Source organism: Heptranchias perlo, chromosome 13 (genome assembly GCF_035084215.1).
Source record: "Heptranchias perlo isolate sHepPer1 chromosome 13, sHepPer1.hap1, whole genome shotgun sequence".
Taxonomy (NCBI): domain Eukaryota; kingdom Metazoa; phylum Chordata; class Chondrichthyes; order Hexanchiformes; family Hexanchidae; genus Heptranchias; species Heptranchias perlo.
Window position 1 is genome coordinate 45,015,191 of NC_090337.1, and position 27,680 is coordinate 45,042,870.

The window sequence follows — 27,680 nt, forward strand, 5'->3', positions numbered from 1 at the left end:
AGAATCCCTCTGAATGGTTTACTGGTATCCTTATCACAATGTCTCAGAAGTCACTCAACATTGCACCTCTCATAATTTTATAATGTTTTGTTGAGGAAGTTGTCTGTTAATTGAGAATATAGTTTTAAGACTCTGTGTCAGCTGAATAGTTCTGAGTATGTGAGATAGTTCAGAGACTGCACTCAAATACCAGAGAACTCCCTCAACAAGTGTTGGAACATTCAAGTACACCACTATGGCACTGAGAGTCACCAAGGCCCAACAATGAAAAAGAAATAACAATCTTCGCACTATCGCCAGCCTGGGTAAATAGGAAAAACACATTTTGACCCCACAAATATTGAGACAGTGTCTGTGGGTTGCTTAGCAACACAACACACAGCCAATTACATTGAGGCTGCGTGCTTCCTTTGTTGCTTCAGATTAAGACACAGGTCTCAGCACTTTGAGCCTGTGTCTTGCACTTGCAACTGTCACTTCTAACCAATCAGGAACAACATACTGATTTAGAAATTTCTCATTGCTTTGTTATTCAAAGTTTATTATGAGGGCTGTTTAGGATTTAAAGGTTTGAGTGTGGCCTACCATTTCAGCAAGATAGCTCCATAACAGATATTTGCTGATTCAATCTGAAAGCTTAATAGTGACATAAATTTTGTCATTTGCGGCTTAATATTACCAATAAGCACTCTGTTTTATGTATACTTTAAACTAGTAGATCTCCAACATTGTTGCTCACAGTGTTTCAGAAGATCCGCTGTTTTATAACAACCAGAGTGTTTAAGCCATGTTGGGGGTAACATCAGGGCCACTTGATTTACAGTGACTGAATGTCAAATTCCATTTACATTGAATGGTATTGCAGGATTTTGGGGTTTGATTTCCACAACTCTGTCCTATATTCTGTGAAAACTGAAAATGAGAAGCCGTATACGTATATATATTACCTTTACTTATGTATTTAACTTTTATCCCATAACATTTTTAAAGCTGAGACCACACAGCATGATGGTGTGCAAGCTGCATAATTTGAAGGTAGATATCTTGGTCTTAAATTTACGTGGCCTTTCCAGTAAGTTCGATGGGAGTCCAGCAGAATGCCTGGAAACTCCATTGGAACCCGGATATGTTTGGTCTAAGCCTTCGATCGGAGTTTCCAGTGACCTTGTCTGAGGACACAGCCTCTGTCCGTCTCAAGCAAGGCCACTGACTTGGAGGGGATGGGACTGATAGTGGGGTTTCCCTACGCTGTGAGTTTCAGCGTCCTTGGCCGTAATGGGACATACAAGGCCAGGCCAGTACACCAAGTAAGATGAAGCGTGCCTACCAGTCTCTAGAAGGGCACAAGTAAGCCCTACGTGGGGGTCAGGCCAGTGTTGGGACCTTAACTCCGGAAGAAACTACGTTTTCTTTCAAAAAAATTTCATTATTGGTCCATGATAAAGAGAGCTGAAGGGGTCACAGATGTGCTTTAACTGGAGGTGTAGAGTTAGGTACCTCTCTTCAGATAATAGCAGGTGCCAGAGTTTCTAGCAGCATAGGCCTGGTAGGTGTCTGAGATGCACCCATAGTGGAACAGGCATCCGCCTGCCTCACCCAAATGAGATGGCCTCCAAGTGATTCTGTATACTCTGGTAGGGTTAGTGCTGGAGAACACCAGTGGATGTAATCCCAGCGTAACTGCCGGGACCGTGGCCCTTAATAGTACTAGGAAGGGGGAATGGGATTTAACTGCGCTTGGTGGCAGTCCTATGCTTTGGTAGCATTGGGGGAAAAGTCCTGAGCTTCAAGAACACTGGGGAATGGTTCTAGGGCTTGGCAGAACTTGCATGGTATTCCTGGAATTTTACAGTATTGCAGTGAGGCTGTTGGAGTTTGGCAGCATGGGGGGGTCCTTTGATCTGGCATTACTGAGGAAACTAGAGTTTGGCTGAACTGTGGAAGGTAGATCTGAGGTTTGGCAGAACTAGGCTAGATTGTGAAGTTTGGCTCACTGGTGGAGTCCTGATATCTGTCAGCAGTGAGGGGAGGGGAGGGCCAGGGCATGGGCCTGACAATGCTGGGTGGGGATTCCATATCTGGCAACTCTGGTTTGTGATTTTTCTTAGGAGCCTCAGTGAATATTGAATTTGCTGCTTTGGTTCTGGACTTATATCTCTGTGTCTGTCTCTGTATCGCCTTGTCTCTCTTTCTCACACAACTGTAAGACATGTAAACAGTTTAAATACTATCAACAAAAAACAGGTGATAATTTGACCTTCTGTTTGGAAAAAAAGGATAAAATTAAGATGAGGAAAAACATTCTAAGGGTAATTTTAACTCTATGCCCGGTTGAAATTGGGCTAGATATCAGTGCATATTTCAGTTTTTCAATACTATTCACCTTATTCTTGATTTAAAAAATGTTGAAGGTTTTATAAACTATCTTGACATGCGCTGGCTTTTTTGGAACGTCTACAAATTTCTCAACAGAAAGCAATAGTGACAAAGATGTTTATTATAAAAAACTTCACTGTGGAGCTGTTGAAGTAAGTGGAAATGTTTATTCGGTGTTTGACATCATGCAAGCCCAACTGTCTTGTTATTCTGTTGAAGTATATAGTATGCTGATTTGATAATGAATTATCTATCTCCTTCCCTCTGATTGATGGTAAAAAATACAAGATTCTTTCATGTTTACCAACATAAAAGTCAGTGCACTGCAATGGTAATTAATTATCATGTGAATGTGAGTACTATTTGTATGATTCACTAATATTTGCATTAATACTACTTATTTTGACAAGGGAATTATCAGTGTAGAACAATGTCTTGCAACTAGCCTGTCAGCAATACTTTTTATGAGAGGAACTTTTTATTTCTAGATAATTGCTGTTAATGATGATTTAAGTTCTCCACTAATTTAGCCAACAATTGGCTGACCTGATGGCTAATCTTTTTTTACTTTTGTTTGCTCTATTTACTTGAAGTAGAGAAACTCATAATGTATTACTGTATTGGAAGCCAGATTTTTCCACATAAATATATCAAATGAAGCTGATTGAGCTAACTTGAATATTTTTATCCGTACCTTCATAAAAAAGTTTTTCTTCTCTTTTCCCCAAGGGAACATCAGATGTCTTCCTTCTTCAGCAAGTTTCAAAGATGTCATGCCTCTTTCCTGTTCTGAACTAGTTGTCCAGTAAGTGTTGTAACTCATCAACCATAATTGCTTTTTTGCTTTTAATACAAAATACTTAAAGACATAGAATCAATATCAAATTATGACAGAATTATAATCCAATTATGGATTAAAACATCAAATTCATTGTATGTAATTACTATTCTTCCCCAAATTAGTGTTATACCTATTGTATATTAGAAATGCTGAGTGTTGGCAACATTTCAAACGTATTGAACTTGTTGGCATAATGTTATGTGACTGGAAAAATTGGAAACAGATCCTTGATTTATGTTTATGTGAAGAATGAAGAATACTTCAGAAAAAATGGAGAATATGTAAATTATATTAAAAAATTCAATTTAGGTACGTGGAGAAAAGTGGAAGAACTAAAAACAGGAAACAGAACTACAGCTCCCCAAAGAAAATTAAAAGTTTTGAGAATTAAAATCAACCTGACCCCAAAAAGTAAAAATGACCACTGGCAATGGAAAATTGGTGCCGTCTAAAAGTCAAGACAGAAAGCCACGGCTAGCAACCTCCTGACAGAAAAGCACGATTAACTCCCAGTCCTCTTTCTAATCAGGCAAAAGTCAAACCCCAAAACTCTTGGCCAAGATGTTTGGGAGAACTGTTAATGTGGGGGTATTGGAGGAGGAATTCATGTGAAGCGCTGGGTAATGAGTAGATTATAAACTGCTCTTGCTGACTTGATTTTTATCTGAATATGCTTCTGTGAAGTGCCTTGGGACGTTTTGCTATGTTAAAGACGCTATGTAAATGCAAGTTGTTGTGCCAGCTGCTGTTGTTCCACCAGTTTGCCTTCAAGCTTACCTGTGTCTGAAGCTAACAGTTCTTGCTGCTGCTCTATTTGAAGTGGCTGGCCATGTTGAAGTGTTTTTTCAGTATACCAATCATCTGCTGTATAGTGGTTCTTATGCTGCCATGGCCGTGGTTATACCTTGTTTCAGTGGGCAAGTGAGGATGCCTCAAGGCATCATCCCCCACCAGCCATCTCTGCACTGGAATTAGCTACATTTTAAAGGAATGAACACCCTTTTGGTTGAGTTATGCAGCTGGCCCATAGTGAGATGCCCTGATGACTACAGGTGTGCAGTCTATTACTGCCTGGACTTGCGGATCGCCCATTATGGCTACAATGCCAACAGCCTGCTCATGCTGGCTCCTGCTGTCCATAAGGAAGGAGATGAATGTTTTCTCCCTGTGCAAAAGGATGTTGGTAACCTGTTTTATGCAGGAATGCAGGGCAGATGGCTGATGTCACCTGTTGCAGCCTGGAAGGAGCCTGAGGTGGAAATATTTAGAGCTATAGTCATCTTCATGGTCAGAGGCAAGCTATGTTCACCGCTTATTGTTGGCTCGAGGTCTTGCTGCAGTAGCTGACACAGGGCAGTCACAACCCCTCAGCTGAAACACAGCCTGCTCCGACATTGCTCTTCATTGAACTTGAGATACGTGACTCAGGTTCTGTAGACCCTGTTTAATGGGGTGCCTCGCCTTCATACTGTCAACTCCTACATTTTTGAACTAGTTACAGCGGCAAACTAACCCAATCACACAGCATTATTTAAGCTTTAATTATTTCTCTCTCCAGCAAGTAACTAACTATACTTACAACATTGGATCAAAATAGACTTGGTACAAGTATCTGAACCGCAGTTATTTTTTAAAACTCCTTATGTGTTTTGATGGGGTTTAAAGGCACATGCATCAAATCAAACCGAGACAAAAATACTATTTTTTTCACATCTATGTTGGGCAGAACCTTTACCCACAAGGCTATCTTAGAAGCTTATGAATGCTTTTTAAAGGTCAGAATTTGTTCATAAGTAATGGTCACTAAAATGATTATGGCACAATGTACTTTCTTGTTTTGGCAAATTATAATCTGTTTTAATTGCATGTTTAGGCCAGTGTTTGAGGCAGTAATGGAAAACATGGTCACCGAGGTATGCAAGATGCATAAACACAGTGGAGAATCACCGCTGTTTACCGAATGTCTGCTTTCACCCAAAAAGGTAAAGACTACTAGCATGATATTTAGCAGGATGCCTTCTTTTATACCAACTTAATAGATGTAACAACATTCTGAAGTTGGGGACCACTATCTGAAGCAATTGGAAGCGGGGATAAAGTGTGTTACACAGGTATGTGCACATAAAGTTGAGCTCGATGCTTGCAAGAAGAATAATGAAATTAGAATATTAGAATTCAAAAGTGCCGATCAGGGGAGTAGGCATTTATTATCTGTGAAAAAATGGTACTTTTGTTATGCAGAGAAGTAGAATCTTATTATCTTCCCCTTTAGAACTTTCTGTTGGGTTCTAAATTACCTTATTGTGACAGGACCACTTGTAGAAACTTTAAAACATTCTCAGAAATAAAACCTGCATTATGGCCTTATTTAAATACATCATGGAGCATATTTTTGCAGCCAGGGGAATATATCTCACCAGTATGGAACATGCATACAAGGACAGAGAAATCGAGCGGGGAACCATTTTGCTGGATCTGTGCTCAATTACTGTGGCATGCAACCTTCCGGCTGCTCATTCAAGATTACATAAAGTACTGTCTCAGAAAATGTACAAGAGCCTGATTTAAATGTTGAAATGTACTTTAAAATCAATAAATAGGCCCCAAATGGATGGGATTGGACTGTGCACTACACTGAGCCATTAGGTGAAAAGAGAAGTTCTCTGCATTATTTTATTTGATCAGAAGTGATTGACATGCACGGAAACCCGTCGTCATGATTAAGAATTTCCAATTTAAGCTATTGAGAAATCTACACCCACCTGTAGCTTGCTGTGGCAACAAAGTTATGCTAAACCGTTATAAATCACTGGTTAGGCCTCAGCTGGAATATTGTATCTAATTCTGGGCATAACACTTTAGGAAGGATGTCAACGTTTGGAGAGGGTGCAGAGGAGGTTTACCAGAATAATACCAGTTGTAAACAATTTTACAACACCAAGTTATAGTCCAGCAATTTTATTTTAAATTCACAAGCTTTCGGAGGCTACCTCCTTCCTCAGGTGAACGATGTGGAAATTCACCTGAGGAAGGAGGTAGCCTCCGAAAGCTTGTGAATTTAAAATAAAATTGCTGGACTATAACTTGGTGTTGTAAAATTGTTTACAATTGTCAACCCCAGTCCATCACCGGCATCTCCACATCAAGAATAATACCAGGGATGAGGGACTTCAATTATGTGGAGAGATTAGAGAAGCTGGGATTGTTCTCCTTAGAGCAGTGGTTAACATAAGAATGTAAGAAATAGGAGCAGGAGTGGACCATATGGCCCCTCGAGCTTGCTCCACCATTCAATAAGATCATGGCTGATCTTCTACCCCAACTCCACTTTCCGCCCGATCCCATATCCCTTGATTCCCTTAGTGTCCAAAAATCTATTGATCTCAATCTTGAATATAATCAACGACTGATCATCCACAGCCCTCTGGGGTAGAGAATTCCAAAGATTCACAACCGTCTGAGTGAAGAAATTTTTCCGCATCTCGGCCCTAAATGGCTGCCCCCTTAGCTCGAGACTATGACCCCTAGTTCTAGACTCTCCAGCCAGGGGAAACAGCCTCTCAGCATCTACCCTATCAAGCCCTCTAAGAGTTTTATACGTTTCAATGAGATCACCTCTCATTCTTCTAAACTCCAGATGGTAGGCCCATTCTACTCAATCTCGCCTCATAGGACAACCCTCTCATCCCAGGAATCAACGTTTGTTGCACCCCCTCTAAGGCAAATATGTCCTTCCTTAGGTAAGGAGACCAAAACTGTACACAGTACTCCAGGTGTGCTCTCACCAGAGCCCTATATAATTGGAGCAAGACCTCCTTACTCTTATACTCCAACCGCCTTGCAATTTGCCTTCATAATTCCTTGCTGTACCTGCATGTTAAATTTCTGTGATTCATATACAAAGCCTTTCTTAGTCTCTCACCTTTTAAAAAATATTCTGCTTTTCTATCCTTCCTACCAAAGTGGATAATTTCACATTTCCCCACATTATACTCCATTTGCCACCTTATTGCCCACTCACTTAATCTGTCTATATCCCTTTGCAGCCTCCTTGTGTGCTCCTCATACCAAGCTTTGTGTCGTCAGCAAACTTGGATACGTTACACTCAGTCCCTTCATTTAAGTCATTCATATATATTTTAAACAGCTGCGGCCCAAGTACTGATCCTTGCAGCACCCCACTAGTAACAGCCTGCCATCCTGAAAATGACCCTTTTATTCCTACTCTCTGTTTTCTGTCCATTAACCAATCCCCAATTCATGCTAATAAATTACCCCCAATCCGGTGAGCCCTAACCTTGTGTAGCAACCTCTTGTGGGTGCTTTATCAAATGCCTTTTGAAAATCCAAATATACTACATCCACTGGTTCCCTTTATCCACCCTGCTAGTTTTATACCCTCAAAAAACTCTAATAGATAGGGCAGATTTAAAAGAGATGTTCAAAAACATGAACGGTTTTGAAAGAGTAAATAAGGAGAAATTGTTTACACTGAAACATAGAAACATAGAAACATAGAAAATAGTAGCAGGAGTAGGCCATTCGGCCCTTCGAGCCTGCTCTGCCATTCAATATGATCATGGCTGATCCACTATCTCAATACCATATTTCCGCTCTCTCCTCATACCCCTTGATGCCTTTTGTGTCTAGAAATCTATCTAGCTCCTTCTTAAATATCTTAAATATCAGTGACTTGGCCTCCACGGCCTTCTGTGATAGAGAATTCCACAGGTTCACCACTCTCTGAGTGAAGAAATTTCTCCTCATCTCAGTCCTAAATGTCCTACCACGTATCCTGAGACTATGACCCCTCATTCTGGACCCCCCCTGCCAAGGGAAACATCCTCCCTGCATCCAGTCAGTTTCGCCCTGTTAGAATTTTATATGTTTCAATGAGATCAACTCTCATTCTTCTAAACTTGAGTGAATACAGGCTGAGTCAACCCAATCTCTCCTCATACGACAGTCCTGCCATCCCAGGAATCAGTCTGGTAAACCTTCGCTGCACTCCTTCTATGGCAAGTATATCCTTTCTTAGGTAAGGAATATCCTTTCTTAGGTAAGGAAGCTGCCAGGAGGGTTGGTAACCAGAGGAAACAGACTTGACTTCCAGCTTTGTCATGAGGGCTGCATGAGGCAATTTTTCAAAAGCCTTATGGAAATCCATGAAAGTAGTATAATTGCACTTCCTCTAAGCCTTATGACTTTCTTCAATCTCATATAAAGTCACAACTTGTTCTGCAAGTTCTTCGTGAAAGCAAAATCCTGTCTGTTCTTTTATGATTGCTCTGCTATCTTGCAGATATGTGTTCATTGACAATCCAAAGACCCAAAGAACCACCTTAAAAGTCATTGATAGCAGCGAAATTTATTGGTAGTTTTCAGGCACACTAGGATCCCTCTTCTTATGGATAGAGACCACAAATGCACTCTGGGATAACAAGGATATGTGTGCCTTAAACATCTACCTGTTCACTCGCCATGGAAGGCTAATTGCAAGGTGAGTTACTGATTCTTGGTATTTTTCTCAAAGACTATTTCCATTCCCTTTCTCCATGCCTAGAGCAATGATTTGGCCACCCTACTTTTAGCAGGCAATGCTATACGGAATCCATTTGCTCCCTTTGAATTAATTTATTTGAAGTCCTTGTGAATGGAGCAGTACACTCCACCAGCTTATGCAATCTTCATACAGATGGGTTGTTGATATAGCTTGGTGCATCAGATGCAAACTTCAGTATTATGTTCTTTCCAGACCCAAAGGATGTCCTCATGGGTTTGTTGGATAGCATTGGATTTGCCAGTCATAGACCATGATTGATGACAGACTTTAGCCAATGAAAAAACAGATTAGGATAATTTTTGGATAAATGTAACCCACCAATCCTGCTTCATCTCCCTATTAACTGTCCTGGCCTCATGATGTGCTGCATTGAATCCACTTCGCAGCAGCTCCTGATTGTTCAGGAGGAGTCTCAAATAATACTCCAAAGGCCTTCTGTTATCACTTAATAGCTTTCCTTTCCTTTAAAGTTACGTTAACAGTACTCTGCTTAGTGGATGAGTGGCTAGCAGGCTTTAGCTTCAGTTTGTTTATGGCCAGCTGCTGAGACAAGCAAATCATTGTCACATTATCTGCTGTAGAGTACATTGGAACATGGAAACATAGGAATTGCTAGATGAAAGAATATCAAGGTCCATCTAGTTAGCCATCTACCATCCTGGTAGTCACATACTACAACAGTAATGGAGATGATGACTAATTATGAGAATCAATCTCTGTCAGTTAGTCTACAACAGACTCAGACATGGGGCGAGGAAAACCCACCAGTAGTGAAAAGCTTTGGGAGCCATAGGTTCAAAGTCACCTGTTTCTCTTAAACCTACTAGACTTACCACATGTCATGTCTCAAATTACTCATATCCCAAAATATTATTTTCCAAAATAAATCTATCTCATTTGCATTTGAACGAATCAATAATTCCTGCTTGCACCACCTCCCTAGAGAGTCTGTTCCATAGATTCACCATTCGCTCACTGAAAGAATGTTTCTGCAATTAGTTTTGAATTTAAGCTTCTGTGAAGCGCCTTGGGACGTTTTACTACGTTAAAGGTGCTATATAAATGCAAGTTGTTGCTGTTAAGCGCAGACCATGTCGTCTATTTCTACTGTTCTGGGAAATATAAAACAGCTTGTCATGATCTACATTATCTAGTCCCTTTAGAATTTTAAGAACAGCAATCACATCACCTGTCAACCTTCTTTTCTTCAGTGAGAACATGCCCAGCCTACGTAATCGCTCCTCATAATGCAGTCCCTCCATCCCCTCAACCATTCTGGTTCATGTCTTTTGTCGCCTTTCGATCATTGCAATATCCTTTTTGTACTGTGGTGATCAAAACTGTACACTGTATTCCAAGTGCGGTAGCACCAGTGATTTATAAAGTGGCAGGATTACCTCAGGATGATGGCTCAATATTGACCTTTTAATACATCCCAACATTTGATTTGCTTTACTTACTGCCACCGATGGTTTCAGTTTGATGTCAATGAGGATCTCCAGATCTTTTTCATTATTCATACATATCATTTTCCTGCCATTTAAATAATAATCCCTTGCTGAAATTTTTGTCCCCATGTGAAGCACTTTGCATTTATCTACCTTAAATTTCATCAGCCATTTGTCTGCCAATTCCCAAGTATGTTCAAATCCTCCTGTAACCTATCCTGTTCAGCTTTGCAGTCTACCACCTTCATTGGCCTTGTATTGTCTGCAAATTTAGCTGCTGTGCTTGAGACCCACTAGATTCAGATCATTTATGAACATGTAAAACAAAAAAGATCCCAAAACTGATCCCAGCGGAACCCCACTGGTAATGTTCCTCCAGCATTATCTGTGCTTGAGAGAGCTCTTAAAGGGACAGTTGTTTTTTAATATTTCTTTTATTTTTATTTTTCCAGTGTATTTTCATATTTGTCTTTTTTCCTATGATTTTTTTTTGTTTTATTTTTTTAAAAGGAGCATAACATGGCTGTTCAATTTCACCCCACAGCTGCATTTCCCAAAGTACAATGGCCATTGATGGCAGCTTTGTGGCCATCCAGGAAGCAGGTTCCTGCTCCTCCTTTGGCACCATCACTTGCTCTGCATCACCTGTGTGTTATGATTGATCTGGTAGTACCTCCTCAAACTAACTGTATCCCCAAGGATGTGTATGGTTGAGCTGGTATGTTCAAATGTTAATGATAAGGACACAAGGTACTGTGATGTGCTGTTCTGTTGAAGCCACTAGCAGTATGAATAGACTGATCTTCCAGGCCTACAGTGACAGAAAAGGAATAAATGTTTGAATGCTGATTCATAGAATCATCGAAATTTTCAGCACAGAAAGGCTGCCAAAATGGTTTGTTCTCATATTTGGCCACACTCCTTAAATCTTGGCTTGATTTTAATATTAAATGAAAGCAGACTCCAGAGGACCTGGCTGGTTACAACTTAGGTGAATGCGAAGATCACTGTTTTACCCCCTAATTCCTGTACATCTCCGTTTAATGAGAATGAGTGCTGAGCAGTTTTGACCAACAGTAACAAAAGATATTGGCAGAAAATTAAAATAGTCGATTATTCAAGGTACTGTTTTTTAAACTTATTTATAATGTACCAGAGAGTGATTTATGTATGTTGGTTTTGTGTAAAGCATTTGGAAAAGAACAAAAAGCAGCCTGTGTAAGAATTAAATAGAAAGCACTACGTTTTTCAGTTACAAAATAAACACTGCCATATGTGGAAGCAAAACAATGGAGCACATTCACTCTGCAATACTGTGCACCTTAATTCATGAACGGGAAGTCAAGATAACTGTGAAACCTGGAAAATTCATTTGCCAGTTCAAACACTTACCTATAACATGGTTTCAAAAATTTCACACATTCAAGCATTAAATAACCTAATTTTCTTAAATCTTAAAATATACTCAGGCCAAATATTTTAGTAAATTAGTCCATGATAAGTGGGTTTTGTTATGTTGTGTGATAATCTTAAACAGATTACATGAAATTATGCTACATTTAATACATAACATTTTAGTAAGTATGCCATTTTATAGCCATATAAACTTACATTTTGATATGATCTACATGCTTTCTCTTTGGAAAACTCACCTGAATAATGAATTTTAAAAAAATCAGAGAATACCCCAGGATAAGGCTCTATCCTTGAGCAGCTGCCTGAAAAATACATGCCTCTGCAATTTAAAATAAACTTGTATGTAGCATATACTTTAAAAAAAAACACAAGGTGGCTTGCATCCTGATCAAGTTCATTAACTCTGAGGTGAGGCACTGAAACATGACTTATGTTTACCTAGTTTTCACTGGTATGCTGAGAATGATGGGATCCAAACCGAGACAAAGAGATGCTACCGTGAAGTTATGCCATGGGATACAAGCTAACCAACATTTGAGTCTTTCATCTGAAAAGGGTCTCTCTGTGATTTGAACCCATTTATTTTCAACGGATTAATGCTGCTGTTAAAATAGCACTCAAAGCAATTTTAGATGAACACATTAATTGTTCAGCAACTGGGGCCCTATAGCATAATTTGAGGGCCACTGTATTTCAATATCTTGCTTTGGAAATCTGAAAAAGTAAGTTTGCCTTCTGTTGGATGGCTATCATCCTTGTGACAAAAAATATAATCTTGAAACAATTTTTTAAAAATACACACAGCTACCTCTTTCAGATGAATTCTTGAGGTTGAAGCTGTTGTATGTTTTTATCCCAGGGTGTTCCTTTCAACCTTGATATGCCAGTTATGAATTGCAAATCTAAATACATTATTAAAGCTCATAAAAAAATATTTGAAGATGGAAACACATAGTTTCCAAATCATAGGTTTGCAAAAGTAATTCACATGTTTAATCTATTATTGCTGATCAAAAGTGTTTTGATAAATTGGGTAACTGAATATAAATTTTAGAAGTCCCTAGCAATTTTTCAAATTTGTTGAAAAAATTGTTAAGGAATGCTGCTTTTGTATACTGGGCCAAATCTTCCTGGAAAAATAACGGTGTGTTAACAACGCATGCCATTATTAATGTGCAAATGGACCAGCAAGTTCAGGAGATGAAAAGAAATGCCATGAGTTGTGAATATCCAGAACTTGCTGGTCGATTTACGCCGCTCCACTGTTTGCCTCACACAAATGGCATCTCGCCCTTAGCCTCCCTGTTATTTTTAAGAACTTGCTGGATTTGCAGATTAATTGCCCATTAAACTCGCCACAGAAAGTTAGGGCTCATAATTAATAGCGTAAGTACCTTTTTAATGATGTAATAATTGTTAATGCAATGCCAATCAAACTCTCTGGCCCAGAAAAGGAACAATTTAAATTATCGAGTCTCATTCCTGCATGTAGTAAATTGTTGTTAGAGATTTTAAAAATGTCAAATTTACAATTTTTACATTTTTTTACTTTTCCTTTTTGTCTCTTTTTTTATCTCTCTTAATCCAATCTTTCTTTCCCTCTCTTTATTTCTTTCTGTACCTGATTTGATTCTGATTCACCCTCCTTCTCCATCATTCGTCTGTGTCTTTCTCAATCCTTAAGTCTCGTTGGTTAAGGAGATAAAACTGTTGGGCCCACCATTCGCTAAGGTCCCAGATGCCCCGTTGCCCTCGCCGCACCATTATCAGCTCGCACTTCCAGCAAGTTATGGCACAACAAATTTTCGAGCTGAAGGGTACAGGATAAAGTCTAACTAATGGCACACGCTGCACGACGACCAACCCTAGCAAGATTTGGCCCATTATTTCAAGTCTATTCATTTATTAATTGGGGATTTAAGCAAGTTGCTTGGATGGTACTCATGGTGGTATCACTGCCCTCAGACACCACTTGCACCACTGATGGTGAATTAGAAATTTCATCTTATTTATCTATCTCTTTTTTGATCCAGATTTGATGCCCTTTAACTCCACAATTTAACTTTTGCCACTTCATGCAAAGAGATACTTGTTATGGAACTTTAGATACTTAAAGTGGATCAACATTTTATGCATATGAGTGAACATCTATGCAATTCCACTTTTGAAAATATAAACACATTCTATGTTTATGCACATTACATTCCTACATTTAAAAGCTGGCCTTATAAAAGTCAAGTTCTACCTCTGTTTTATTTTGATTGAGTGGGTTTTCTGAAAACTAAGGAAAAATATCGTTGTTAAATGAAATAGAATCACATATTTATGATATAGCATTTGTACAATACACTTTGATTTTGTCTGAAAAAAATCATTAGCTCAAATAATTAACAATCCAGCAAATATTAATTCCTTCATGGAGGTAGGTTGGCTTTAGGCATTGATCAGAGGCTATCACATGTTCATAGCTCAGGATTTATTGAAGAAAGTAAACCCAAAATGACTTTGGTGCAGTCTGTGGGCAAATCCAGTGGGACAAAGCATCACAGCTGTTAGTCTGATGTAATCCATCAATAGGCGGAGCAATCTGTTCCATCAATTAAAGAACAAGCAATTCAACTGATTTGCTATTGACAGACTAATAGAGATAATGGGCTTTACTGGCCAGACTGGGTACTACATGGGGAAATAGTGACATTAGATAATTTTAAAATAAGGGTTCATTAAAATATCATGATTACTGTGATGAAGAAATGTTAGCATGCAGAAAATGAAAGATAAATGGCACCAGTGTGACTCGCACCAACCACTATCATGATTTGGCTATTTTGTGATTAATCTCATTCATATATTAGTGTTAATACTGCATTACGCTTATCATAGCATACAAATAAGTGGACATGTGCCAGACCATAGTGAGACTTTGGGCCCGATATCACCAGGGCGGCGGGTTCGTGGCGGGGGGGGGGGGGGCGATTGGGCGCGTGGGTAACGCGCCCGGTGAAATCAGTCTGCCTCGTGCGCAATCGCAGGCTAATTGGATCCACTTACCTTTTGTTCCGGGTTCCCCGCTGCTGAGCTGCGCGGCGGGCAGACTGCGCATGCGCAGTAAGGTCTGTCAGCTGGAAGAGCTCTATTTAAAGGGGGAGTCCTCCACTGACTGATGCTGCAAGAAATAGAAAAAATTACAGCATGGAGCAGTCCATGGGGAAGGCTGCTCCCAGGTTTAATGATGCCTCACTCCAGGTATCATTGGATGGGGTGAGGAGGAGGGGGAGGACAGAGATCTTCCCCCCGGCGGAGGGGAGGAAGCAGCCTGACTCTGCCACCAAGAAGGCCTGGCTCGAGGTGGCAGAGGAGGTCACCAGCACCACCAACATATCACGCACCTGCATACAGTGCAGGAGGCGTTGCAATCACCTAAGTAGGTCAGCCAAAGTGAGTACACTGACTCATTCCCCTACACTCCGTCTGCCACATCACCGCCCCCACCCCACATCTCCTTCTGCACTGCCAACATTACTCTGTCACATCACTCCTCACACCCACTCAAACTTCATCCTCATCTTACCTGCACTTACTCACCTCGCCAGTACTCATCCCGCCACTACCACTCAACCCAATCCTCATACAATCTCATGGCTCTATCTCATACTCACCCTCTCATGCATCTCTTTCACAGTCAGCCTCACTCAACCTGCCACTACCTGTGTTGCAGCCACAGGGCATGCATCACATATGTGCAGTAGGCAGCATAAGGCAAACGTGTCGTGAGCATGAAGGGGATGCACAAGGGTGTTTGAGGGTTTGTCATGGTTTTTACTTATATTTAATTTCTGATCAACTCACATTACATATTATATTGTCACCACTACTGCCACGTCTTTGCGAATCTTGTCTGGTTTGTGCAATAATGCTCTTTCCTGAGGATCACAATGAAGACCCACACCTGATGCCACCCATTGTGTCACTGCAGAGTGGGTGTAGGTGTATTTGCAGGGTTCTTTTGTGCAGACGACTGAGAGACATCGGCGATGTCCCCGGTGGCACCCTGGAAGGATGCGGAGGAGAAGTTGTTGAGTGCAGTGGTGACTTTGACAGCGACAGGTAAGAAGATGGTGCTCGGGCCAGGCGGGAGCAGCTCGGCATGAAGGAGGCTGCAGATGAGCACGACTACATGTCGAGTGACTCTGAGCCTCCGTGTGCACTGCTGCTCAGAGAGGTCCAGGAAGCTGAGCCTCGGTCTGTGGACCCTGTGGCGAGGGTAGTGCCCTCTGCGATGCATCTCTCTCTGCGGTTGCCCTCCCTCCTGCTGTGCAGGTGGATGTGCCACAGCACTGTGTTGTGGAGCTCCACGTGTCAGAGGTGGACGGCGTGGCCGGCGAGGCTGGTGATGCTGTTCACCCTCCGAGGAGGTCATGACTGCAGCTACTGCAGCCCCCATCTGGAAGATGTACATTTCAGGGGGTCCGCAAGGTAGGTACATGTGTCTGGACACCAGGGTAAGTGTGCAAGTTGGTGAATTTGATTGTTAGGAGGAGGGTGGTGGAGGCCAAACTTTGTCCAAAATGACAGAATGGCCTCCTGCAATGAGTGAGGGTCTCCCCCCCCCCCCCCCGCCACCTGTCAAATGGACCTTTGCAGCTGCCACAGGCTGATGGCTGTAACACGTCCATTTCAACTTGGAGTGTTTTCCCCAGTACGGGAAACAGTCCCAGTTGTTTGTAAAATCCCAACCCTCCTAAAATATCTCATTAATCAGGTCTGTAAACGACCTGAAATACCAAAATAAATACCTTAAGTAGCACCCCGCCGGCTTTAATTGCCGGCGGGAGTCCCACATGCGGGGGCTGCGCGCGCATGTCAGCGCGTCTGTGGGAAACCCGGAAGTGGGCGGGTTGGAGCTGGGCTCCCGCCCCGCCCCGGGAATCCCCAATTTTCGTGGCCCCCCCCCCGCCAGGAACGCACCCGTTCGCGGGTGCTAAAATCGACCCCTTTGTTTCTGAAGGTAAAGTATGATTCATTTAGGCAATTTTTCCATTGACTTGCTATTTCTTAAAAAAAATGTCTTATATAATATCTGAGGCAGGAATCTCACTCGGTTTGAAAAGGCAAACTTAGGCATTTCAGGAAGTCTAATAATGATGTCCATGTGTCTCAAAATTGTAATTAATTTACTGTGTGATGTTCATCAGAGGATAACTATCTTTTAAAATATATGTACCTATGCTATGAAGTTTTTAAAAAAATGCAATATCATTATCTAGTACATTATAGCATATTACAACTATTTTATTTTGCTTATTATTCAGTCTATGCGAATTGAATGTTCTGCATTTCCCTTCTCTTATTTTATTGACTCCTTTCTGTGCTTTCCTCTTTTTAAATTTTCATTCTTTTTAATAATTTGTAATTGCTTTTATCTTTTTCGTTCCTTTTTTCTTTCTGAAGTTTAACCCTTTTTATGATCGATGCTGTGTTCAAGTGGGAGGCAGGAAAAATCTTTAAGCAGTATAATTTTGCCTTCTTTTGAATGCAAGGGAAACAAATTAACAATGGGTGGGTTGGTTTTATAGGTGATAAGTTATTTAGGTGCTCACATGGGTGGTACATACAAATTTAAGTTCAACTGGCTGCTGTATGAATCAAAATCCCCATTAGTACAGTATGTGTGGGAATTGAGATGGTTGTATTCCGGTGACAGTTCAAATTAGAACACCATTCTGATGTAGTTTCCGTGGGAATATTTTGGCTGAAACTTTCATTTGAAGAGGAGGAAGAACTCCTGCTGAGTGTCAGATTTTGGGTCACAAGTGATGCAATAATGCTAAAACACTTATCAGTGAATGAGAATGAGTAGCTTGAGTTACCAACTAAAGTAATAATTCAGTAGTTTTAATTTTCAGTGGCTGAGCATTCGTCTTGGCATTGTAAGTAAATTCTGCTTCAACAAGGAAATAATTACTCCTTGTATTAAAGTTGGGGATTTTTTGGCATAGTTGTTGAGCCCACAATTGATACTGATCTTGTCGAAAGAGTACAAGGAGTGTTTAGCATTATAAATTAATACAAATTAGGCCATTATGCAATTGACCAGAATTGCCAAAACGACTCAAAAAAGTCTAAATTATGTGTGATTTTTCCTCAGTTATCATACCAGTTACTTAGAAACCATTTGTTCACAAATATATATTAACTTGATTCTTTATTACTAAGACATTCTACAGGTAGTTAATATTACAGCCAACTGCAAACTGTTTCCATATATGAGGCCCCATCTGCCCTCTCAGGTGGACATAAAGGATCCCATGGCACTGTTTCAAAGAAGAGCAGGGCAGTTCTCCCCAGTATCCTGACCATTATTTATCCCTCAGTCAACATCACTAAAAGCAGATTATCTGGTCATTATCACATTTGCTGTTTGTAGGACCTTGCTGTGCGCAAATTGGCTGCTGCATTTCCCACATTACAACAGTGACCACACTTCAAAAGTCTGTAAAGTACTTCGGAACATTCTGTAGTCGGAAAAGGCGCTATATAAATGCAAGTTCTTACTTTTTATAAACTTGCAGTAACCATGTTATCATCACTCATTCTTCAGTATGAACCTCATTATGCATCAATAACATGGAACACATTGGCTTTAACAGTCTGTACTGATAGCCTCTCTTAGCCCAAAAAATTGAAACCAAAACTGAATACAGCTACAAAATAAACTATATCTGTTATGGGAAACAAAAGGAGATCCCCTTGATTAATCTCAAAGCAGTGATCTTGTCTTGGGGTCCAGATAATGTTCAGAGTCACTTGAGCTTTGTTCTCATAGTTATGATGCCATTTGAGCCCCCAAGATTACATTTCTGCTTTGTAATCTGTCCCTGGTATCATTGATTCGCTACATAATTTAGATCATGTATTTTCTGTCATGTTGAGTAGGAAATTGACATTTATACTGTTTGAAAAAAAGGCTTCAATATTTTTAATGATAACTGTATGGTTCAAATTTGGTTTACTTTTGAAAAAAAATAGACTTCTGTTTCTCTTAATAATGAGAAGCTTTTCATTTACGTGATCCTGTGACAAAATATAGAGATTGTCTGTCCGCCACTATTATAACAACAAACCTCCTCAGCAAGTCCATCTATTTTAGTGATGTTCATTGTTCGTAAGTAATTTTAAAAATATAAAAATTGTAATTTCTTAAATTCAAGTGCACAGAACAATTCCACTTTATTCACAAAGCAAATTTCCAATTTTTTCCACAACTCAGTGGATTATCATATCTATTTTTGACACGGAAATCTTTCATCTTTTTCACTTTCTTTAGTCTCAGTGCACTTCTCAGCCTCAGTGTGAGTAGATGACCTGTTTTAAGCCCTTTGCCAATGCTGTGCTGAGATTGGCATCTGGGAGGTCTATGAAAATGGCCTGAGGTGACCCATCCTGTTCTCTGTTCAGTGCCTCTCCACAGTGATACAACTGAGCTTAAGAACATGGCACGTGGATCATCACCAGTATGAACATATATCTTACTGCTTCATCAGTAGTTGGACTCTGTTGTGTAACCCTCTTACTGGATCATTATAAATGTCTACTGATCAATCAGTGCATGATAAAATTTACAGTGCAATGGGAAATAAATCTAAATTTTAAAGTCATTCATAATTTATATGTAAGTGAGATTTTGTTCACACTTTTCAAAACAGTTTGTTCAGCCTTTTAAGTTCTTTTGGCATTTTGCAGAACAGGGACCTACTATTCAACACATTATCTTAATATTAACACAGAAGACATTTCACATTTTATGACAAAGGGGTGGAAAAAGGTGCAATAAAGTCAGTGTTTCTTTGAAAATGGTATGAAAGCGTGAACATTGGTATCCATGCCAGTGCAACAAAAGGGGATGGGAGGCAAACATTTATGGAAAATTTATGAAACAATTTCTTTATTCTATATTTTTCAGTGATTTCTTTAGTATTTGGTTGACTTTGTAGCAGATATTGGGCAGCTGCTCCTTAAAATTCCCACTCTCTCCTTTTCTCTCACCATTTACAGTATTCTCATTGTTATATGTTTGCAGCCCTATAGTGTGTGATGAGGAATTAATGCTTTTTTTGTTTGAACATTCTTTCTCCATTCGGGCTCCACCACTTGCTCCTTTAGATGGGAGGGTTAGATTGTCTGGGTCAGGACTTAAATACAGCTCTTGCCACTGATTCACCACAATCTGGCAGCTGGTGGTTCACTTTAATGTGGCTTGACATGTTGTACCATTTTTTTCCATTTGCCCAGCGCTGCATGGTGCTCCATCTAGGGGCCCAGCCCAGAATCAGTGAAATTCATCCAAGAGTCTGAATGATTGTTCCCGCTGGAATTTGAACTTGCATCCTCTGAATGGGAATCTGGCACTTTGCTGCTAAAGCTGCTGAGTTGCTTGAATATCTACCTAGTGTTGGACTGACAGTGTTTATGTTTACAATCTTGCCCTGTTGCAACCCTATGCTAAAGTACTGTGACATAACAAGGCAGTTCAATGCCATTATTTTCAATTTTTGGTTAAAATGTATTTGGAATATCATAGTGATTTACCGAACAATTACATTTAAATTTATTCTTTAAACATATGATCTAGAAAGCTAATAAAAATAGTTAAATTATATGAATCAATTGGAATTAAATACCAGGAATTGCCCTTCAATTTTATTATAATAGCTATAATAACTAAGATCTTAATGAAAAAATCTGGGATTGGCCTCAACTGTTAATCTTTGGACTGAAGCCAAATGGCAAGTACTTTAAACATCACAGGAAATTAAATGTTAGGGTTCCAATTTTGTATAAAGTTCGTAACATAATGAAAATGTCACCCATTTGATATGAACTCAAAATAAATTCCTCTTTCAAGTTTTACAGAAAGCAATAACCATATATGACAGTCATATATACTTTTATACATTTTTATCTGCATGTTTTATTACATAGAATTAAAACACAAAAGAAAGTTATCAATAAACAAGGGGGTCTTAAAAAGAGACACCTGTTACAATGCCCACCCCCATAGTTCAGTCTCATCTATATAAGTTCATGCCCTTTTTAAGAGTGTACTTCAAAAAAACAACTGCCATTTTTATTTCTTTATTTAATCTCTCTCTTTTGGCCTTCCCAAGCTTTGTACAAATTTCTCAGTTGAGAAGTTGGGTGGGCCACTGGCTCAACCGGTGTGTGTAGCCCAAGGTTTAATTTTCTCCTCACCCTGCTCTTTGAAGAAGTACGTGGTTGATGTTTAGTACCTCTCTTAATGGCATGTCTAAAATTGGGAACTTATGTGGGAAGTTGAGATGGAAACCTACAACCTAACATTCCATGGCAAAATGTTTTGGAGCATGAGTGTTCTGTGCATTGCCTGTATAATTAAAAACAACAATTAGCTGCTTCTCCATTCACTTTAAAGGAAGTTTGTTTTATTAAATGTGTGACTAGAAATATAATGTTTGATTAAGTGCAGAGTTCTAAAATCTATATAGACCAACCACTTTTAATCAACAGATTAATAACTCCTTTCCCATCTCTTAAGTGAGAATCTCTTGATAATTATGTTTCCTATGAGTCAATGCAATAGCTTTTTATTATCAGCTGTTGAAGTGAAGCCAATAAAAATGTCATATTTAAAAGATGCTGTTCTCCTGCTCCCTTGGCATTGATGTGAAGTGATTTTGGATACACAGCAACACAAAAGTAGCTGCATTACTCTGGACTAAGACCATGATTTGACCCCAGGACACACTTAAAACGTGCAATCTGAAACCCCCTTGAGGAGGCAGTCTACAACACTTCGGCATGGCACCATGTGGATTATAAGTGCAATGTGCAGCTGGGTTTAACGGGTTTAAAACAAGTGATCTGTTCCCTGGACATCCAACGAGATAATTTAGAGATAAACTATAGAGTCATGTATTGTGTGTGCCAGTGCCTTGTGCCCAGTGCTGTGGGCTCCCAGAGCTAGAGGGGAGCCCATGTGGATTACAGGGATACCTCCCTTCGTTAAGCGGCTTTCTGATTTGTTCCACCATCAGTTGCACGCCCCCCATGCCCCCCATCCCCATCCTGTGCGAGTGTTTTCTCTGGGATCTGTTGCAATGTTTGTTCAGTAATGCAAATACCTTTCCCCAGTACCATTTTGAAGATAGATTTCCTTCTTCCTCTCACTCTCACCCCTTCGAGATTTCCTCTCCCATCTCCCATTCTCATCCCTCTTCCAGATTTCAATTTACATTCTGGGAGGTAAATTCTCTGTCAAAAGTTGGGTGGTGGGGCAGGGCTGGACTTTGTCTGGTCCCCACACCCATGCCTGGCCTTGTTCAGCTGGTCATAGCAAGCACCGTTTGTGTTAATATTCAACAGCTGTTCACTCTGCAGAGTTAACATGTTTGAGCGATATTAGATGGTCAGCATCTGCCAAGTGAGTCACAGCAGTTGGATGTGAGCGTTCATAGTTTCATCATTATTAACAATCTGATTTTTGGGCTTGGCTTCCTTTCTCCTGGTCTGAATAGGTCTGTCTGTAGGTGTCCTGCATTGTCCTTGTCAATCCTGAGGGAGTTATCCTTCATTGATTGTGTTGCTCACCTAAAGTGGGGAGTTTCTTGGGATGCCATCCTGTTGACTAGAGAGTTGAATGTTTGTTGTCTCTGCATTGAGTTAGTCATGGTGGGAGTGAGGTGTCGTTCCTGTTGTTCTTGAGGTGGGGCCTGGGTGTGTTTCTTCCTCCCTCTTGAGAGTTGGTATTGCCATGATGTTGCAGGGTAGAGATAGAAGGGCTCCGTGGAAGGTGTTATCAGTATATTCCTTCCTTGTCAAAAGATATATGGGGATGTGGAAAGGGGATGGTATATCCTCTGTCAGAATTTTTAGCATAGCTGTACCTGATGTTTTGGTTGTGGAATGCAAGTTTGATATTGTCAAAGGCTTTGCACCTCTGTCGGAGGTTGAGGACAGATCTGTGAAGATTCAGCCTAAACATTATAGGCCTTGGCCAGGACATTAGCAGCGCCTTGATCTAGAAGCGGAGGACTCATACTATGAATGCCTGCGGTCAATGTAGATCTATAGGTACAGAGACTAGTGTTCTTTGGGCACTTTCTGGCATCAGATTCACCCAACTGCGGTTCAAGGAGGGATTGAAGGATCTCCGGAATGAAGATGATTAGTTTTATCTTCTTCACGTCTTTGGGGACACCAAAGATATGGATGCCATTGCAACATTCCCAATTGTTGAGGCACTCCATTTTATGGCCATTTCCTGGTCCCTCTCGAGTCGGTAGGCCCATGGGTTTGCATTGTCATTATCTTTCTGTCTGGGAGTTTACATTGCTCAAGGAGATCTGTGTGCAAGGCTTGGATGAATCTCAAGAATTTTGGGCTTTGTGCAGCTGTGGTTGCTGCCGAGTAACTTGGGCAGTTGAGCGTATTGGCTGGTCACAGGGAAACAGGGAAATGGTGAGGTCTTCCATGTCCCTGGTGTGGAGTATGGGGAGGTAGTTCATGTGAAGGGGAAGGGGTTGCGTCTGAAGGCTCTTGTGCTGGGGCTCTTTGTCTTCTCTGGGGAAGCTATTGTTTTTGTTTGGAGCAGCATTTAGTCTCCTGTTTTCAATGGGTGCTGGAAGTGTTCTTGCTCAGTCAGCAAGGTCTCTTGTGTTACATTCAGAGGAGCACTTCAGAAGATCCGTTTGAGAGGGACACCCTGGCAATGCTGGCAGGATCCTGAGAGCTGAACACATTTCAGAACTCTTGCTCACCTTTTTTGAGGCTGTGATGTTGATGTGAGATGGTTTCACTGCACAGTGACTTTAAGCAGCTGAAGCATAAATTCAGAGTTAGGGGCCAGTCTGGCTCCGGAAGGAAACAGAGTGACACTCCCTGCTCCAGGGAGTTTAACTCTGCTCTGCTCCAGAGTCAAATCAGAACCTGATTCTGGATTTTAAACTACAACTTCTTATTGTTACTGCAGAACAAAACCACTTAATTGTGATGCTATAGTATCAGTGTAAATGGAGCCAAAGTGTGGGACTTCCATTATGGGTAAGATGAGAGCAGGTCAGCTGGTGTAGCGCACACTGATTTTGTTGATTTGTGTATAGGGTGCAGGTTGTGATTGCACTGGGGATTTCACATTCGACTTTTTTCCTTGTACAAGACTGTTTGTAAAGGAAAAAAAATCCAAAAATGGGGCAGAATGAAGTTGACCGTCAGTATAAAAAGAGAAGCTAGGCTGTGGGTACTTCATTTTCATATTCAGAAATTAACGTAAATCTCAAATAATTTAGTTAGTCTTTTCTATTGTCCTAAAAATTGCATTTTGTTTTTTTATAAATTCAGTTTGAATATTTATATGCTGTATTTTTCATAAAGACCGCTTTAGAGGGTCACAGTTTAACCTCTTACCTTGAATTGAATTAAAGTCTACCAAATCCTTTGCTCTTACTGAAGACCATCAAACAGGTTTTGGCTTACAAAGTTTTCCAGTGGAGAGCAATGGCTAAATTAGTTTGGACATAATGGGCTTGATTTTCAAAGGGGAGCGGGGGGAGCGGGCGGGGGGTGGGGGTCAATCGGCACGTGGGTAACCCGACTAATAAAATCCAACCATTTTCCATGTGATCTCGAGTTAATTGGAGGCCCTAACGTGGCTTCCAGGTTTGCCGTCCGAAAGCTGCGCAGTGGGTGGACTGCGCACCTGCATGACAGGCTGTCAGCTGGAGCGGCTCTATTTAAAGGGCCATTGCTCCAAAGACTTTTGCTGCAGCAAACACCAAAAAAGCACAATGGAGCGGCACAGGGGCATGGTTTCTGCAAGATTTAATGAAACCTCACTGCAGCAGCTACTGGCCTGGGTGAGGAGAAGGAGGAAAGCGTTTTACCCCACGGACGGAAAGCGGCCTGGCTCAAGGTGGCAGAGGAGGTCACCAGCAGCAGCAACATCTCCCGCACCTGGGTCCAGTGCAGGAAGTGCTTCAATGACCTAACTAGATCAGCAAAAGTGAGTGCTCTTATTGATTCTCCAGCATTCTGTGTTCCGCATCACTGCCCCCCCCTCCCCCCGCCAACTCATTCTGCACTGCCAAGACTACTCCATCACATCACTCCTCACACCCACTTAAGGCTCATCCTCAACTTACCTGCACTTCCTGAGCACATCCTCACTTCCTCATTAGTTACTCCATCACTACCACTCACCCCAATCCTCATCCAACATGATGGCTCTGTCTCATACTCACCCTCTAATGCACCTCTTTCACGGTCAGCCTCACCCAAAGCAACGAATTAATCGGCTGGCTACTTCACCATCACTCAGTCACACATTTGTACTTTCTCCCCTTCTGGGAGAAAAGAGCGCAAAATGCACGTGAGAGGGCAAGGACTGGAGGGGGGCCACAACAAGTAATGGTCCTCACAGACACGGAGCAGGAGGCCCTGCAGATCAGCCGTACCCTCGAGTGCCTGTCCATCGGGGATGCCGAGACTGGCACCCCACAAACGTCTGGTAACACAACTTTAACATTCATCACACACAACATGAATTGATGTTAACAATACTTGGCATGTTGAACACCTCAGTATGCTCATCGTAACATGATACATCTGTGATGATGCTCAATATTGCCTTCTGTTCTCTTACTGACCCTTCAACAACCACGGTGATGGCAGAGGGCGATTCCTCAGAGGAGCTCCTGGCATCTGAGGGTGCACTGTCACATCTTAGCGAGCCATCCACCAGCACAGATACTCACACCTCGATGGGTCCTAATAGTCAGTCAGTTGGATTGGCACCTGGTGAGTCACTACACACTAGTGAGCACGAGCAGACACTGGTGGCAGGGGCAGCTGCGGAGAATCCGTGTCGCTGGGCGCACTCTTCTCCAGGCTCTGCTCAGCTGGACGCAGATGCTGAATTCCAGGGGCCATCCTTTAAAAGGAGAATGATCGAGAGACAGCAGCACATTTGCGAGGTAGTGGAACAGGTGACATGCACACTCTCCACAATAGTGCAGAGGATAGAGGAGTCAAACTCCTGTTTCGTGGAATGGCAGCTCAGATAAGTGCGTGAATGTCTGTGATGGAGAGAATGGCAGCCTTCGTTGAGCTTCAAGCACAGCTCACAAATTAGTCCATTCAGGCCCTGACGACAGTCATTTGGATTCCAGTCCTCAGACCACCTGGAAAGAGCAGTGCCAACAACAGAACCCCCCCCACCCCAACCCCACTCCCTGCACAAAACAGTCCAGCAACTACACATACACCCATTGTAAAGTGACCCAATGGGTGGCATTGAGTGTCGCCATTCATGGTGAAGCTCAAACAGGCAGACAGATGCACGAGCACTGGCCTTACAAGGCATCACACATGTCCTCCAAACTGTTGTCCAGCAGAGTGGTAGGAGTGATGTGGCCCTGGCCCAGGGGGGGGATGATGGTGAAAGGGGACATGGAAGTGGGGACGCCACTCAAAGCACTCCCACTTCTCACCTGCTGCCCCCCTCTCAACCAGTACCCGCAATGCTGCCTCCTGTCCAGCTGGTTGACTCTGCCCTACACAGGTGCAGGTGGAGCAGTCTTTGGAGGGGCCAAAACCCAGAGGGCGTAGGCTGAAAGCATCTAAGCAGTCAGGGCATGAACATGAGCAACCTGCCACTACCTCTGCTGCAGCCACAGGGGATGCACCACGTAGAAGCGGTAGGAAGAGAAAAGCTAAGGATTTGTGATCACGAAGGGTATGCACAAGGGTGTCTGACAGACTGTCATGTTTTCCATTTATATTTGGTTTTTGTTATATTCACATCAAATGTTACCATTCTCAGCACTACTGCCACACCTTGCCCATTCTTGACTGGCTTTTGTGATAGTGCCCTTTCATGAGCTTCACCATGAATGGTGACACTTGATGTATGTGTAGTTGCAGGACTGTTTTGTGCAGGGAAAGGTGGGGGGCGGAGGGCACTAGTGTGGGTGCTGCTCTTTCCAGCTGGTCTGAGGACTGGACTCTTCACACTTTCTGATGTTAGGAGAACCGTTCACATATCAGTGACTCCCTGGTCTCACGAGCAGCCAGGTGAGCCGCTGCTCTGCCCATGGGTTCATCGTCCTCCTCCTCCTCCTCAATGTGGATAGCAGATGTGGATGGGGCCTCCTCAAGCAGCACCCCTCTCTGTTGCGCCATGTTGTGCAGGGCACAACACACGACTATAATGCGTCCCACTCTGTCTGGTGCGTATTGAAGCGCTCCCCCAGAACGATCAAGGCACCTAAATTGCATCTTGAGCGGCCCTCTAACATGCTCAATTGTAGACCTCGTGGCGATGTGGCTGTCGTTATCTCGATTCTGTTACTCAGTGATAGGATTCCTCAGAGGTATCATGAGCCACGTGTGCAGGGGGTATCCCTAGTCCCCGAGGAGCCAGCCCTTAAGAATGTTCAGTCTGTGGAAGAGCCCCAGGATGTTGGATTCCCTCAGAATGAAGAAACTGTGGCAGCTGCCAGGGAATCTGGCATGCATGAAGGAATCTTTTGTGGTGGCCGCAAACGAGCTGAGTGTTGATGGAGTGATATCCCTTTCTGTTGATGAACAGTCCTGGCTCATGTGCTGGTGCTCATATTGCTATATGGGTGCAATCAATTGTGAGGCCTTGCGAAACAAGCCGTCGGTGACCTGCCTTATCCGCTTGTGTGTTGACTTCTGAGAGACCCCGGCGATGTCACCAGTGACACCCTGGAATGATCCGGAGGTGAAGAAGTTGAGGGCAGTGGTGACATTAACAGCGACGGGTAATGAGATGCTGCCAGGCCCAGCCGGGAGCAGCTCGGCATGAAGGAGGCTGCAGATGTCTGCGACCACCTGGCGACTCACTCTGAGCCTCTGTATGCACTGGTCCTCAGAGAGGTCCAGGAAGCTCAGCCTTGGTCTGTAGACCCTGTGGCGAGGGTAGTGCCTCCTGCGACGGCACTCCCTCTGTTGTTGTCTTCTGTGCTCTTGTGTAGGTCCC